The 10,100-nt window shown below is 45.2% G+C and overlaps 1 protein-coding gene across 1 annotated transcript in view; it reads right to left on the reverse strand.

The window, feature by feature from the left end:
• arhgef39 (Rho guanine nucleotide exchange factor (GEF) 39) overlaps positions 1 to 10,100 on the reverse strand; it is a 68,217-nt gene that overhangs the window by 25,328 nt on the left and 32,789 nt on the right. The gene's annotated exons all lie outside the window — the stretch shown is intronic.

A 10,100-nucleotide genomic window follows, 5' to 3' on the forward strand; every position in this document is an offset into this window, starting at 1 on the left:
AAACATTCATTGGTATATTTGCAAATATTACAATGATGGTTGTAAAGCACAGTGACGAATAAAAGCTATTAGTGTGAAAATGACTGCAGCACAATGTTTTTTATTACAGTGTTTTAAAAAGATGGAAGTCTTAGTGGCAGGTGCACCAGAGTGACCATTTTGGCTCATAAAGCACAATAATAATTATAATAATAATATGATGATGAAGTATGGTGATTTGTGGGGTTCCTCACAGAAAATAATAAGTAAAAGGGAACTCCTACTGAACATCTCATTTCGTGTGAGCCTGTTCGAATATGAATTTTGTCAGAAATGTGCACATCCAAGATTTTGACTATTAACAGCTATGTTCAGTACTGTAACACTTTAAAACATACTGCTGGCTGTTAATAAATACACATATATAATACACCTATAGAAATGTAAGTATTTCCCAGTCATAACACCTGACCTGCATACTCCAAAAAAAAGAAATCAACTGAAAAAAACAGACATGTTCAAATTTAACACTATGAGTTCATAAAGCAATGCTTACTTTCATTTTGACAGTCCAGACTTGAGAATTTGCACGAGTAGATTTTGTTAGAATTGCCACAGTTGTTGGGAAAATATGAACAGGTAGAGATGGAGGCTCATTGCTGCTGAAGTTCAGGCTGTGGCTGCTGGGCCGGGTTCAGCACTCAGCTTTAACATTCTTGGCTAGCTTAGTGTTAGCAGGCTGTCTGTGCAGATACTTGCAACGAGCCAAAGGTTTGCTTGCAGTATAATGCAGTTGTTTCTATCCTGATGCAGCTTCCAGTGTAACATTGCGCTCTTATCCATTTGTGCAATGAAAATAAAAGCATGTCCACGTCCAGGTTCTAGATTGCACGACTATTTTACTGCTCTGGCACACAAACTGAAATCAGCTGATTGTAGTTCAAGTGGAATCAATAAGATGAATCAATGGGCAAACAGGCTAACAATTCCAAAGAATTGAACCACCCAGTATAACTCCACTCTTGGCGGTCAGCTCTCCAAGTCAAGTTACTTTTTTTTTGTTGTACTGAGTTAAATGGTAAATGGTCTGTATTTGTAAAGCGCTTTACTTGGTCCCTAAGGACCCCAAAGCGCTTTAATAATAATGGATAATAATAATAATGGATACTTTATTGATCCCCATGGGGAAATTACTTGTTTTTCCTCTGCATTTGACCCATTCACTCAGTGAAGCAGTGGGCAGCCCACTAAGCAGGCGCCCAGGGAGCAGTGTGTAGGGACGGTACCTTGCTCAGGGGTACCTCAGGGTAGCCGTTAAGTGGATTCGAACCGCCGACCTTCCGATCATGGGGGTCCACCCATTCACACACACATTCACACACTGATGATGGCAGCTACATTGTAGCCACAGCCGCCCTGGGGCGCACTGACAGAGGCGAGGCTGCCGGACACTGGCGCCACCGGGCCCTCTGACCACCACCAGTAGGCAACGGGCGAAGTGTCTCGCCCAAGGACACAACGACCAACACTGTTGGAGCCGGGGCTCGAACCGGCAACCTTCCGATTACAAGGCAAACTGCCAACCCTTGTATAGTGTTAAGACACACTATACAAAAGTTCGCTATGATCGCATGACCTTATTACAACTGAGAGAGCGCAGTGCTTCCTGGAATCCTACCCTGAGCTATCAGGCTGTACTGACTCGACGCTAGGCCGGCCCCTGACTGGGAGCCCTCCTAGGAACAGGCCGAAGCATTTGACCCTGAAGCTAATGCCATTGTACCTGCCCAGAGAATTGCAATGCATCACTGTGAGTGTTGTGTACATACCCCCCTGCACTGAAGAGGAGGCTGCATTAAAGGAGCAACATGACATGATTAATAATAATAATAATGGATTGCATTTATATAGCGCTTTACAATGCCACTATTCATTCACTCTCACATTCACACACCGGTGGAGGCAGCTACAGTTGTAGCCACAGCTGCCCTGGGGCAGACTGACAGAAGCCAGGCTGCCATATCGCACTATCGGCCCCTCTGGCCAACACCAGGATTAATGAATATGAAAACACATATCCTGATGCCGCTGTTATCATTCTGGGAGATTTTAACCACTGCAATCATGGGAAAAACATGCTCAAACCACATTAGTTTGTGACCTTCCCCACCAGGAGAAATGAACACTGGACCACTGCTCCAGCAACCAGGGCTGGGCCATATCATACCGTTCACAGTGATACCGGTGTAATGTTGGGCAACGATAAGAAAATGAAATATAACGATAGAATATGGGTAAAACGCGCATGCGCAGTGCCTTTGTTTACATACGCACATGGCTGTGACGGAGAATGAGAAGAGCGAAAGCGGATCGTTGAATGAAACAGATGAATCTGAACTGGTTTGTAAAAATGCTGCAGCTTCACTGGTGTGGAACTGGTTTAGCTTTCGTCCGTCAGATACACAACAAAGCACTATTTTTGGTAGCGCATGCTAGCGGGCCGTCGTTATTACCGTATTGTTTGGAAAATACGGCGCACTTAAAATCAATCCTTTGATTTTTCTGAAAGTCGACAGAGCCCCTTATAATCCCGTGTGCCTTATGTATGAACTCTGGTTGTGTTTACTGACCTCGAAACGATTTTATGTGCACGGCGCTCGAAAATGTTTCAGTACGACTTTGCTAAGCTACGAAGCCGCACTTGATGGATTGTCGGAGCATTACGGCTATCGTAGGCGGAGCCTAGCGGAGTGATACGTACTGTGCTTCAACATGTTACCGTATTGTGTGTGTATGACCTCTTTTTAAGTTTTGTGGATGTTATACATGGTTATGCTGAGGATATGTCGGCCAGTTTCCACTGGAAATGCCTTTTGGTTAAACTGTCAGTGAGGAATTTGCATTTGCACTGTTAAATGTTTATATAACTTTAATGCAGATAAAAAAAAACAAAACAGCTGCTTGTTTAAGTCAAAATACATTGATGAGGTGTTTTTTTTGTTTGCACTAATAAAGTTGTGGAGTTGTAAAGTATTTTGTCTCACATCAATTATATCGTCAGTTATATCGTTATTGCAAATTTTCAAATGTATATGGTGATGAATACTTTTGGTCGCCCTGCTCTACCAGCAACATCAGAAATACCTTTTCAGCTGAACCAAAGACACTGAAAAGTCTGATCACCAAGTGATCTGCCTCAGTTTATGACAAAAGGCTCCAGACAAAGCCCTTCACAGTCAGGTGTGTTTACACCTGACCTGAAGGTAGGGCTGCTCGATTATGGCAAAAATGATAATCACGATTATTTTCACTGAAATTGAGATCTCGATTATTTGACGATATTTATTTAACCCTTTAAGACCTACTATAGAACCAAGTCCGCCAGAGCTTATATTAGTTTTTTACATGTTGTAGTGCCATTTGTGGGAGCATTTCAAGTTGCTATGCAACTGTTATAGCCCATATTTTAATAATATGTATGCATTAAGTCCATAGTAACTACATTAATTGCAAAAAAGTGCAATAAACTACAAAAAAAATTGAAAATCGCTTTTGTTTTGTTTTTACATATATTTCTACTTGGAGAAATTTAAGAGGTTTATCCCTCAAAACTTTAAATACAAAAAAGTTGCAAAAAATAGTTTACAACAACAGGAAATTTATTTTGAGTGTCTTCATAATAGAGCTGGGCGATATAAGATTTTTTTCATATCACGATATGTTTTTTTCATTTCAGGCGATAACGATATCTATCACGATATCAGCCAAATAACTATATTTGTAAGATTTAAATGTGCCGTTGCTCACAAGTAAATTGTGAAATAATCAGCAGCTTGTTTTTATTTAAATATTTATTTCCCATAATAAGTTCAACAGGGTAGATGTACTTAAGGAACATGAGACTTTTTCAGATAAATAAAGACAAATATTGCAAACTACACAAAAGGCAGTCGCTAAAGCGTTTAAGTTTCAAAATAGAACAAATGAAACAGACTAAACTGTCAATTCCACTTAGAAACAAAATATTAATTCTAAAAATAAATCTTAGTTTGTTTTACAGAAGAACAGACAAAACTGACTAACTTTTGTCAATATCAAATAAACTGAGAACTAAAAGGAAATTCTCAATCTCTCCTTGTTGTATAGCTTAGCTTTTCAAACAGTTTTAACAGTTACTTTAGTCTGACAAAAGCCGAATGATGAATTAGCGCTTCCAGTCAGAGACTGAGGCTACGTCCACACGTACACGGGTATTTTTGAAAACGGAGATTTTCCGTTTTAAAAAATAATCCCGTCCACACATAAAGGCAGAAATGAAGGAAAACGCTGCTATGAACATGCCAAAGCAGCAGGTGGCGCTAGATTCCTAACCGTGCAGAAATGTTGGCCAATCAGAAGTCTAGAAGCCTCGGTGGGGAAAAAGTAAACAAAGCTGGGGCATAGAAGCAGAACCGAGTCGTATGTGTGGAGGGACAGTAACTGTGTGTATATGTAAGCATTTAAACACTGCAGAGAGTAGAATTAACAGTATTGTAGAAATTCATTTCACCGAAACAATAACGTGGCGCACAGTGTGACGTCAAAAAATGCGCACACCTTTGACGCTGCGTTTTCTCCGTTTTTCTGGTCCACACGTAAATGCAAAAACGGAGTTTTCAAAAATCTTCGTTTTCAGTGACCAAAAACGCCGTTTAAGATAAGATAAGATAGAACTTTATTAATCCCTCGGGTGGGTTCCTCTGGGAAATTCGATTTCCAAAAAAAGCACAGCAACGACCGAAGTTACAGTTACAGAATTGTTATATATATAAAAAACACCCAGCACGCCCCTGCGGGCGGTTTATCCTTCAAGCTCGGGTCCTCTACCAGAGGCCTGGGAGCTTGAGGGTCCTGCGCAGTATCTTAGCTGTTCCCAGGACTGCGCTCTTCTGGACAGAGATCTCCGATGTTGTTCCTGGGATCTGCTGGAGCCACTCGCCTAGCTTGGGAGTCACCGCACCTAGTGCTCCGATTACCACGGGGACCACCGTTACCTTCACCCTCCACATCCTCTCGAGCTCTTCTCTGAGCCCTTGGTATTTCTCCAGCTTCTCGTGTTCCTTCTTCCTGATATTGCTGTCATTCGGAACCGCTACATCGATCACTACGGCCATCTTCTTCTGTTTGTCTACCACCACTATGTCCGGTTGGTTAGCCACCACCATTTTGTCCGTCTGTATCTGGAAGTCCCACAGGATCTTAGCTCGGTCATTCTCCACCACCCTTGGGGGCATCTCCCATTTTGACCTCGGGACTTCCAGGTTATACTCGGCACAGATGTTCCTGTACACTATGCCGGCCACTTGGTTATGGCGTTCCATGTATGCCTTGCCTGCTAGCATCTTGCACCCTGCTGTTATGTGCTGGATTGTCTCTGGGGCATCTTTACACAGCCTGCACCTGGGGTCTTGCCTGGTGTGATAGACCCCAGCCTCTATGGATCTTGTGCTCAGAGCTTGTTCTTGTGCTGCCATGATTAGTGCCTCTGTGCTGTCTTTCAGTCCAGCTTTGTCCAGCCACTGGTAGGATTTCTGGATATCAGCCACCTCCTCTATCTGCCGGTGGTACATACCGTGCAGGGGCCTGTCCTTCCATGATGGTTCCTCGTCTCCCTCCTCTTTCTTGGGTTTCTGCTGCCTGAGGTATTCACTGAGCACTCGGTCAGTTGGGGCCATCTTCCTAATGTATTCTTGGATGTTCGTTGTCTCATCCTGGACTGTGGTGCTGACACTCACCAGTCCCCGGCCCCCTTCCTTCCGCTTAGCGTACAGCCTCAGGGTGCTGGATTTGGGGTGAAACCCTCCATGCATGGTAAGGAGCTTTCTTGTCTTTATGTCAGTGGCTTCTATCTCCTCCTTTGGCCAGCCTATTACCCCAGCAGGGTACCTGATCACGGGCAGGGCGTACGTGTTGATGGCCCGGATCTTGTTCTTACCATTCAGCTGACTCCTCAGGACTTGCCTGACCCTCTGCAGGTACTTGGTGGTTGCAGCTTTTCTAGCGGCCTCTTCATGGTTCCCATTCGCCTGTGGGATCCCCAAGTACTTGTAACTGTCCTCTATGTCTGCAATGTTGCCTTCTGGTAGTTCAATCCCCTCAGTTCTGACTACCTTCCCTCTCTTTGTTACCATCCGACTACACTTCTCCAGTCCGAACGACATTCCAATGTCATTGCTGTATAGCCTGGTAGTGTGGATCAGTGAATCGATGTCTCGTTCACTCTTGGCATACAGCTTGATGTCATCCATGTACAGGAGGTGGCTGACAACTGCTCCGTTCTGTAGTCGGTATCCGTAGCCAGTCTTGTTAATGATCTCACTGAGGGGGTTCAGGCCTATGCAGAACAGCAGTGGGGACAGAGCATCTCCTTGGTAGATCCCGCACTTGATGGTGACTTGTGCTATGGGCTTGGAGTTGGCCTCTAGTGTTGTACGCCACATCCCCATTGAGTTCCTGATGAAGGCTCTTAGGGTCCCATTGATCTTGTACAATTCTAGGCATTCCAGTATCCAGCTGTGGGGCATTGAGTCATAGGCCTTCTTGTAATCAATCCAGGCAGTGCACAGGTTGGTCAGTCTGGTCTTGCAGTCTCGGCTGATTGTTCTGTCTACCAGTAGCTGGTGTTTTGCGCCTCTGGTATTCTTGCCAATTCCTTTCTGTGTCCCGCTCATGTATTGACCCATGTGCCTGTTCATCTTAGCCGATATGATGCCTGACAGGAGCTTCCATGTAGTACTGAGGCAGGTTATTGGTCGGTAGTTGGAGGGGACCGGTCCCTTCTTGGGGTCCTTGGGGATCAGGACCGTCCGGCCTTCAGTTAGCCATTCCGGGTGTCTCTCGTTAACTAGCAGCTGGTTCATTTGTGCTGCCAGACGCTCGTGGAGTGCAGTCAGCTTCTTCAGCCAGTAGGCGTGAACCATGTCGGGCCCTGGTGCTGTCCAACTCTTCATACTGGAGACCCTTTCTTGGATATCTGCCACTGTGATGGTTACTGGACCCTGTTCAGGGAGGTCGCTGTGGTCAGCCCTCAGATCCTCTAGCCACTGAGCATTGCCGTTATGGGTTGCATCCTTCTCCCATATGCTCTTCCAGTATTGCTCCGTCTCCAGCCTTGGTGGTGCTGTTCTCTTATTGTTCCCTTGCCACTGAGAGTACACCTTTGCTGGTTCTGTGGAGAACAGCTGGTTTATTCTCCTGCCTTCTATCTCTCTGGTGTACCTCCTCAAGCGGCTGGCCAAGGCTGTAAGTCTTTGCTTGGCAGTTTCCAAGGCCTCAGGTATGGACAGCTTGCTGTATTTCTTAGGCACCTTATTTGTCGCACCTTTCTGCAACTCCGTTAGTTGGCTAACCTCCCTCCGTGCTACTTTGATCTTGCCCTCTAGCCTCCTTCTCCATGGAGGGTACTGCCCCTTGTCGCTGTTCAACTTGTAGCCAAGCATCTCACTGATCACTGTTGCTGTATTGTAGATCAGCTTGTTAGTGTCGGTAATCGTGGTTGTAGGTATTGCCCGTAGTGCTGCATTAACATCATCTAGCAGACCTTCTGAGGGAACTTCACGTAATCTTGGTAACCGGCTACGTGGGATATATATATATATATATATATATATATATATATATATATATATATATATATATATATATATATATACATACACACACACACACACACACACACACACACACACACACACACATATAAATACAGAAACAAATATAAATAAAATATACAAAGGGGATAAATAGAATAAATAGGAATAAAAAATAAAAATACAAGTGAATTGCACATTTCAAGTATTGAGTCTATTGCACTGTTGACTATTTACAAAAAGTATTGCACAAGGTATTGCACAGTGAGGTGCAGAGGCACTACAGCTTAGTTGTTCCCCCCTCCTTTGTCCTCCTGTTTCCCCTCCCTCTCCCCTCCAGAGAGGAGTTAAACAGTCTGATGGCGTGTGGGACAAAGGAGTTTTTAAGTCTGTTAGTTCTTGTCTTGGGGAGAAGCAACCTGTCACTGAACAGACTCTTCTGGTTGTTTATGGCCGTGTGCAGAGGATGCCTGGCATTGTTCATAATGTCCATCAGTTTCTTTAATGTCCTTTTCTCTGCCACTGTCACCAGAGTGTCCAGCTTCATGCCGACCACAGAGCCAGCCCTCCTGATCAGTTTCTCCAGCCTGGATGAGTCCCTCTTTGCTGTGCTGCTCCCCCAGCACACCACAGCATAGAAAAGTACTCCAGCAACCACCGACTGGTAAAACATCCTCAGGAGCTTCCTGCAGATGTTAAAAGACCTCAGCCTCCTGAGGAAGTACAGTCGGCTTTGGGCTTTTTTATACAGGTGCTCTGTGTTGCATGACCAGTCCAATTTATTGTCCACCCACAGCCCGAGGTACTTGTACTTGTTGACCACCTCCACCTCCTCCCCCTCTATCTGAACCGGCAGTGGACCTTCTCTGGACCTCCCGAAGTCCACAACCAGTTCCTTAGTCTTTGAGGTGTTGAGTTGCAGGTGGTTTGTGTGACTCCATGCGACAAAGTTCCTCACCAGACTTCTGTACTCCTCTTCCTGATCATCCCAGATACACCCCATGATGGCCGTGTCATCTGCAAACTTCTGAATGTGGCATAATTCAGAGTTGTAGCAGAAGTCAGAGGTGTACAGGGTGAAGAGAAGAGGGGACAGCACAGTTCCCTGTGGTGCTCCTGTGCTGCTGACCACTGTGTCAGACGTGATGTCCTTCAGCCTGACGTACTGTGGTCTGTCGGTGAGGTAGTCGGAGATCCAAGCCACCAGGCAGGGGTCCACCTCCATCCTGTTCAGTTTTTCCTGAAGCAGACGGGACTGGATGGTATTAAAGGCACTGGAAAAGTCAAGAAACAGGATCCTGACCGTGCCTTTTCCCCCATCCAGGTGTGAGTGGGCTCTGTGTAGGAGGTACAGGATGGCATCCTCCACTCCGACACCCGCCTTGTATGCAAACTGTAGTGGGTCCTGGGCATGTTGTACCTGTGGTCGGAGGAGGTTGAGGAAGAGCCGCTCTAGAGTCTTCATAAGATGTGACGTCAGTGCCACCGGTCGGAAGTCATTCAGCTCATTGGGCCGGTTCCTTTTGGGGACCGGGACGATGCAGGATGTCTTCCATAGGGTGGGCACTCTCCCCAGTCGCAGACTGAGGTTGAAGACTCGTTGTAGCGGCTCCCCAAGTTCAGCAGCACACGCCTTAAACATCCTAGGACACACCTTGTCTGGGCCTTACGTGTGGACGAAAGGTGCAAACGCATAGAAAAATCTGCGTTTTCAAAAATACCCGGGTACGTGTGGACGTAGCGCATGCACCAGTTTATTGTATTTCCAGACTTGCTTTCGGCACAATTTACAGTGCAGCTACTCTGTTTTTTGTCAGACTTGAAATAGCCGAAATACCTTCACACTACGGAGCTTCTGTGGCTCTTCCGTTCGACAATCTCTCCGGCGTTGGAACCATCATCTGTTTTCTCTTCGGTCACGCTCGGTTGATTTTTCTAGTCCTCCATTACCCGGGCGGTACGGTGGCTGGCTGCTTCCCAAACAAATACACATGTGCGGCTTGGCACTTGTGCTGTACGTAACAAGTCACGTGACGTGACGCTGCGGCTGTGATTGGTTCGGCTCTGCGCTACTTAATTTGGATTGGCTGTTCTTTTTTTCCCCTTTTTTTTTTTTTTTTTTTTTTTAAGAGGACAAGAGCGGCGAGGTCTATCGCAATAGTTTCATTTTTCTATCGAGAAAAAGTTATATCGCGATACATATCGTTATCGTTCTATCGCCCAGCTCTACTTCATAGTTTTATTTTGGAGATACAGCAATTTTTATATACTGCAGGAAAAACAAAAAAACAATCCTATGATGCAAATTTGCAAAGAAAACAGCAGGTGCATCAAAATAAACTACTCTCCTCTCCAAATAACTTCTGCTTAGCTTTCCGAGCTTCCCTCGGGTCCTCTTAATCAGCGGTCTCCAACCTTTTTTGCGCCACGGACGGTTTATGCCCGACAATATTTTCACGGACTGGCCTTTAAGGAGTTGCGGATAAATATGAG

This window comes from Diplotaxodon limnothrissa, linkage group LG17, assembly GCF_057381915.1.
Source record: "Diplotaxodon limnothrissa isolate DT_005_m linkage group LG17, D_limnothrissa_male_GT1.1, whole genome shotgun sequence".
Lineage (NCBI taxonomy): Eukaryota > Metazoa > Chordata > Actinopteri > Cichliformes > Cichlidae > Diplotaxodon > Diplotaxodon limnothrissa.